Genomic DNA, 7,363 nt, shown 5'->3' with positions numbered 1-7,363 from the left:
GCCTCTGGACCCAGGGCCCCTCCCTCCCCCACCCCGCTGCCCAGGAACTCTGTCTCCCCCTTTGAGGCGGGGGAGGAGAAAGGGGATCTCTGAGAGTTGGACCAGCTCTCTCAGCCTTGCAGGTCCCCAAGTCTTTGCCCAGCTGTGAGCCCCCACTCCCCGCCCCCACCCAACACACACATGCACCGGAAGGATTCAGATCAGGCCCAGGAAGTGGTAAGGCCACGTTCATCCTTGCCTTCTTGAGGGTCTCTTGCTGGGCACACAGCAGGCCGGGGGCAGGGTGACCACTTTACCCATCTGGTCTGGTTCACTCTAGCCCCTCCGTCCCCTTGTCCGGGGCTGCCCCGAGCAGGGATTTGTCCTCTTTTATCTCTGCCTCTGGCCTGGTCTCCATCAAGGTCATCTCTCCTGAATCACAAACTGGGGCACTGGGGGCCCTGAAGAGCCCTGGACTGTGGAGGAGAGTCAGGGAGCGAAGGAGGGAGAGAGAGACAGAGGCAGAGAGTAAGGAAGGGAGGACAAAGAGACTGAGTTGGGCTTGGTTTGGGTCTGGGTACGGAGATGGATTCCTCCCATCCCCCTGCATGGGGTTTATTGCCATGTTATCCTGGTGCCTCTCTGGGAGCCCCTAGGGTGCCAGCCAGCTCAGAGCTGAGCATCCACTGATGGGCATACAGGTAGCCAATGGGAGGGAGCTGGGCGATTGGGGTCCCAAAGCTGACTAGGTGGGGGCCGATAGTTGCACAGTGGTGGGTGTCCCCTGTGCAGACCAGGGAGTGGTTGGTCAGCAACTGGAAGAACACAGCCCCCGGCCCAGACCCAGCCTCACCCCTGCCCAGTGTACCTTCAACCTGGTCCCCAAGTCTGTGGCTGGTGGCAGCTGGGGGTTCTCAGCAGTTCCCCCAGGCCCTGTCTGTCAGGGTCACGGCAGTCAGCCGTGCTGCATCCCTGGGAGTCGATGCCATAAATAGGAGCTGAGATTCCGGCATTCGGTAGAGGCTGGGAACGTGTCAGAAATGAGCCAGGGGGCCACACAGGAAGGGGCCATGGGGCTGTAAGACCCGAGGAGGGGGAGAATGGGGAATACTCGGATTCTATAGAAATACAAGCCAGTGGCTCCAAGACTCGGCCATCATGATCCAGAACCAAGTCTGAGTCCACTGGGTCAAAACGGCATATCCAACTCTGCTTCAGGGACCTGTCTCTCATTGCCCCATTTCTAACATTGTTCCTTTTCTTCCCAACTATGATACAATGTCATATGTCCAAGGGCAGCCTACACCTGGGATTTCTAGCAGCGAGTTAAAGGCAGGAAAGCCCTTCTCTCCTCCTCTGGCCTGCTATGACGGAGAAGCAGCGTGGCTCAGTGGAAAGAGCACGGGCTTGGGGGTCAGAGGTCATGGGCTCAAATCCTGGCTCTGCCACTTGTCAGCTGTGTGACTGTGGTCAAGTCACTTGACTTCTTGGTGCCTCAGTTACCTCATCTGTAAAATGGGGATTAACACTGTGAGCCTCACATGGGACAACCTGATTACCCTGTATCTACTGCGGCACTTAAAACAGTGCTCTGCACATAGTAAGCGCTTAACAAATACCAACATTATTATTATTATTATGACACCCTCCCTGCAGCCTTCTGTGACCACTTTCCCTGTAGCTGTCCATGATCGCCCTCCCTGTAGCTCTCTGTGACTCCCCCTCCTCCCTGGGCACTCTATGACTCCCTCCCCTCTGCCCTCTGAGACCACTCTCCCTGTAGCCCTCCATGACCCCCATCCTCTTCCCTTGGCATTCTATGACTCCCTCCTCTCAGCCGTCTGTGACCTCTCTCCCTGTAGCCTGCCATGACCCCTCTCCTCTTCCCTCAGCGGGCGATCCCTCGGCATCCTTATGGATTGGAAAGGCGAAGAGGACAGTGACTGGGAAGAGTATCAGCTGACTCTGCTTGCATAGCTGCCATAGACCCTGTCCCCACCAGGATCCAGCTGTCTCCACAGCTCGCCCCTCCGGGACTTATTACGAGGTGGAGAAATGCAGGTCTGGGCCAGCGGAGACGTAGCAGGATGAAGAGGTGGGTGAGGAGGGAGAGGGTGAATGAGTGGGGTGAAGATGGAGAGAGGAGAAAGAGGGGTGAAGAGGGAGTAAGGGGTAGTGAGGAGGGGTGGAGGAAGTGGATGTGTGAAGGCGGGTGGAACCAGACCTCAGTTTTCAGGACAAATAGAGGCCTGCTGACTCTTGGCAAGGCTGAGAGAGCAGGAGGGAGGAGGCTCCCAGTTCTCCATTCCCCAAGGCCCCCACACCAACACTGATGTCCAGCAGGGTGCCCAGAGGCTCATTCACTGCTTGCCACAGTGGGGTTTCTGAACTGTGCCACTGTGTATTCAGACCACAGAGCTAGCCTGGCACTGACCTGGAGCCACCCAGAGCCACCCCAGAGGATGGCTTAGTGGGCTTGAGGGCTAGCTGCCAGCCACAAGTGGACAAGAAGCATCATCAGAAACAAAACAGTGGCAGATTGGTTCTTCCATCGATGGGGACACTCAGGGGGTGACTCGATCCCTGGGGGGTTATGTGGGAGGTGGTCTGGTGCCTGGGGGCCATGCAAGGCCATGGGCTTCTCTGCAGGGAAGAACAGTGACCTAGAGGAAAGAGCACAGGATTGCGATTCAGTGGACCTGCGTCCTAACCCTGGCTGCTCTACTTGACTCCTGTGTGACCTTGGGCTCAGTTTCTTCATCTGTAAAATGGGGGTTCAGTACTTGTTCTCCCTCCCATTTAGACTGTGAGCTCCATGTGGGACAGGGACTGTGTCTAATCTGATTGTCCTGTATCTACCTTCACATTTAATACAGCGCTTGGCATATAGTAAGCATTTAACATCATTTCCCTCCCAAGTTCCCGGGGCCCCCAAACAAAGGGCCTCCACCACCTTGTTGGCACGCTGAATCTGTGCCTTTCCCCTCCGACACTGTGGTCTTCTGTGGGGATCTCGGGGTAGTTGGACCTTGGGCTCACCTGGCCCCCCATTTGGCCCGACTCCCAGTGACATACCCTGGGAAAGCCCTGACCCTCGGGCCAGACAGGGACCAGCCAGCTCCGCGAAGGGCCGCAGCCACAGCAGCCACCAAATTCAATTCTGCTGAAGCTGCCTGGGGCAGGGGTCCCCAGGCCAGACCGATCGGCCTCCTCCTGGAGCCGCCGCCAGGGGATGCTACCCATTGGACTGGCTGCCCGGGAAGTCCAGATCCAGTCCCACAGTTCCGTCACAGAGCCACTGCTGGGGTCAGTCCTGCTGCAGAAGCAAGGCGGCACCACTGGGCCCAGGGAAGGGAGCACAGGAGAGTGGGGACCACATTACCACGGGAACACCAAACCCTCCTTCCCACTGATGGGTCTGACGGTGCATCTGCTTCCTTCCCAGACCCTTGAGAGTGTCCTGGTCTGGCCAAAAGGCGGCCATGGACTCTGCCATCCTCCACTCGCCACTTAATGAGAGACTCCACCCACTGCCCGCTTCACCCAGGTCAGTGACCCTGGTCCTGCACTGTTACTGTAAACCAGGCAGCACTTGGCTGGCTGGCTGGCATGGAGGGCAGGAAGAAGGTAGCAGGGAAGGAAGGAAGGCAGGAAAACAGGTAGGGCCTTCTGGAGGCAGGGTGGCCAGTGGTGAGGCCAGCAGTGAGGCAGCAAGGAGGCCAGCAGCATGGAAATAGAGTGGAAAGAGGCTGGCAGGCAGGGAGGCCAGCAGGAAGGCCAGCAGTGAGGCAGCAGAGAGGCCAGCCTGGAGGCGGGGAGGGTGGCAGGGAGCTAGAGGGGAAGGGAGCAGGGAGGTTGGCAGCAGGGACTAGGAAATTCAGAGCAGGGAAGTGCAGTGGCACTAAAGGATCATGTCTTCCCTAAACCCAGTTGAAATTGGCCGAGTGGAGGGAGGAAGAGACAGGATGTGGTGAGCTGGAGCCAGGAAGTGGGGAGGGGAGTGTCCTGGGCCCCAGGCAGGGGGGAGGGAGAGAGGGGGAGGGGTGCTAGTTACAGCCTGGCCCAGGGGAGGAGAAGGCTCAGAGGTGAGAGGGTGATGATTAGGACAAGGAGAAATGAAGCAAATGCGCTTGAGAGGAGCCAACGCGCGGAGTGAGAGAAGGAGGCCAGGCTGAAGGCAGGCCCGGGTGGCCAGGACAAGGCTCTTGGTCTTCATCCAGAGGCCTTGGGAGTTCCCCCTGCCTGGCCCCCTGAAAGGGAGGTAGTGCCGGTGGCAGAGAGACCTGTGGCAAGGCCACACTGCCTGGCCCTGCGAGGGAGGCAGAGACAGTTAGCTGCCAATGTTCCCTAAACAGAAACAGAAGGGCAGACAGGTGGCTTGACCTGCATCTTGAGCAGGGTGCTTAGCACGCCCAGTGTCTCCAGGGCCCCCAGGCCCCCAAAACCCTAAGGGTCAGTAATACCCGGCCTGCACCGTACACAGCTTTGTCACGTTAGCAGCAAGCCAAGTGGAGAAGGTGTTTTCTGAGGACCAGCATTCAGTGGGGAAGGGAATTTTCTCCCCAGCTCCCACCCCCCACCCCATCCCCCCCAAAGCAGTACCACCTCCAACAGAGACCTCGAATCTCAGGGCACAGAGAAATCCGAGCTGCCTCAGGGTACTCCAGGGGCTCCCTGTTCTGGGCCAGGAAGTTGAATACTGGTAGTTAGTTCTACAGCGATGGCTGGCGATGGGGTTCCATAACCACACCGAGTTGGGCAAGTTGCCATTCCTGAGCAAGGACTCATTGGGATTGTTATATTGTACTCTCCCAAGCATTTAGTACAGTGCTCTGCACACAGTAAGCACTCAATAAATACGATTGACTGACTGTCCGGCTGAATGACTAAGAACCTAGGTCCTATGACTCTCAGACCCAGTCTTAACTCACTAGGCCACGCTGTTTGGAGTTCTCTAGGCTCTTGCCTCTTGCCTCTCTTGCCTGAAGGGAGACATGGCAGAAGCCAGAAGAACAAGAAGAGGTGCACAGCGACACCACAATCACTGGTCTCCGCCTTAAGATATTTGGTTCTGCTCAAAAAAGATGAATGGATCAGTACTATTTATTGAGCATTTACTGTGTGCAGAGCACTGTACTTAGTTCTTGGGAGGGTACAGTAAGAGGGAAACCCTCTTCCCTCAGTAGGTAAGTGGAGATGGAATTCATTTTCCCACGAAACTGGGCAGCCTGGAGTTCAGTGGGGTCCAGAGGGGTTTCGGTTAAACACATGGACATGACAGCCAAGGATTAAGGGTCAGCTTACTTGTTTAGAGCACTGTACTAAGTGTTTGAGAAGCAGCATGGCCTAGTGGATAGAGCATGGGCCTGGGAGTCAGAAAGACCTGGGTTCTAATTCTGGCTTTGCCACTTGTCTGCTGTGTGACTTGGGGCAAGTCACTGAATTTATATTATAAAATGTAATAATAATAATAATAATGTTGGTATTTGTTAAGCGCTTACTATGTGCAGAGCACTGTTCTAAGCACTGGGGTAGACATAGGGGAATCAGGTTGTCCCACATGGGGCTCACAGTCTTAATCCCCATTTTACAGATGAGGTAACTGAGGCCCAGAGAAGTTAAGTGACTTGCCCACAGTCACACAGCTGACAAGTGGCAGAGCTGGCATTTGAACTCATGACCTCTGACTCCAAAGCCCATGCTCTTTCCACTGAGCCACGCTGCTTCTCTAAATGTACACTCTAGGAGGATTAAAACAGTGAAAGCCCTGATACTGGACCTTTTGTTTGGACCCCAGAAGGCAGCTGAGGAGGCTCTATGATTGTATCTGTGAAAAGTTTTGTATGCACTGTCAGTGCTTTTTTCCAAGTACCAAGTCATACCCATGAGCTGAGATGAATGCTCAATCCATGAGCTGAGGTGAATGCTCTATCCATAGTTAAACACCTCTTAAAAGCAGATACAGTGTGGCCTTGTGGCAAAAGCAGGGGCCTGTAGATTCTAATCTTGGCTCTGCCACTTGTCGGCTCTGTGACCTTGGACAAGTCATTTAGCTTCTCTATGCCTCAGTTACCTCATCTCTAAAACTGGAATAAAAATGTGAGCCCCATGTGGGACAGGGACTGTATCCAAGCTGATTATCTTGCATCTATCCCAGCAATGAGAACAGTGCTTGGCACATAGTAAGCACTTAACAAATACGATAACAATAATAATAATAATCTGTGCCTCAATTACCTCATCTGTAAAATGGTAACTAAGACTGTGAGCCCCATGTGGGACAGGGACTGTGTCCAACCTGATTTGATTGTATCCACTCCAGCACTTAGCACAGTGCCTGAAATATAGTAAAGACATCAAATACCACAATTATTATTATTATTATTATTATTACAACACAACTAGTAGTATTAGTAGACACTTTCCAGGCCCACAAGGAGCTTATAGTTTAGAGGAAGGGACAAGGTGAAAGGACGAAGTTTGTCTGGCACAGGTGGCACTAAGAACAGCTCTGCTCTCTGACCTATGGTGGCAGCCGCTGCTTGCCAGGATTGTGTGGACTTCCCCTCATTTTTCTTGGACAGGAGACCACCCTTGGACAGGACACCCTTGGAAAGGGACCACCCTTGGACAGGGGACCACCTTTGGGCAGGGGACCACCCTTGGACAGGACACTCTTGGGTAGGGGACCCCTCTTGGACAAGGACCACCCTTGGGCAAGGCAAGGCAAGCCCCCCTTTTCCTCTGCTCCCCCTCCCCTCCCCATTACCCCGACTCACTCCCATTGCTCTACCCTCCTCCTGGGACCACCCTTGGACAGGGACCAACTTTGGGCAAGGTAAGCTCCCTTTTTCCTCTGCTCCCCCTCCCCCTCCCTATTGGGCCAACTCGCTCCCATTGTTCTACCCTCCTCCCCACCCCACAGTATATATGTACATATTTACAGTTCTATTTATTTATATGAATGACGTGTATAAATCTATAATTCTACTTATTTATATTGATGCTATTGATGCCTGTTTAATTGTTTTGATGTCTGATTCCCCGCTTCTAGACTTTGAGCCCCTTGTGGGCAGGGATTGTCTCTGTTGCTGAATTGTACTTTCCAAACGTTTAGTAATAATAATAATAATAATGTTGGTATTTGTTAAGCGCTTACTATGTGCAGAGCACTGTTCTAAGCGCTGGGGTAAACACAGGGGAATCAGGTTGTCCCACGTGGGGCTCACAGTCTTCATCCCCATTTTACAGATGAGGGAACTGAGGCACAGAGAAGTTAAGTGACTTGCCCACAGTCACACAGCTGACAAGTGGCAGAGTACAGTGGTCTGCTCACAGTAAGCGCTCAGTAAATACGGTTGCATGAATGACCAGCCTCGACGGG

At 54.0% G+C, this 7,363-nt stretch overlaps 1 non-coding gene across 1 annotated transcript; it reads left to right on the top strand.

The window, feature by feature from the left end:
- The first annotated feature begins 1,977 nt into the window (after nt 1–1,977).
- On the top strand, nt 1,978–2,123 carry MIR1369 (microRNA mir-1369). Its single transcript, NR_034764.1, has one exon. It is a non-coding gene; the product is annotated as a microRNA mir-1369 (primary transcript).
- Nucleotides 2,124–7,363: the final 5,240 nt, after the last annotated feature.

This window comes from Ornithorhynchus anatinus, chromosome 13 (genome assembly GCF_004115215.2).
Source record: "Ornithorhynchus anatinus isolate Pmale09 chromosome 13, mOrnAna1.pri.v4, whole genome shotgun sequence".
Classification (NCBI taxonomy): domain Eukaryota; kingdom Metazoa; phylum Chordata; class Mammalia; order Monotremata; family Ornithorhynchidae; genus Ornithorhynchus; species Ornithorhynchus anatinus.
Note: the sequence above shows the minus strand (reverse complement) of the source record. Positions and strands in the feature narration are given on the sequence as shown.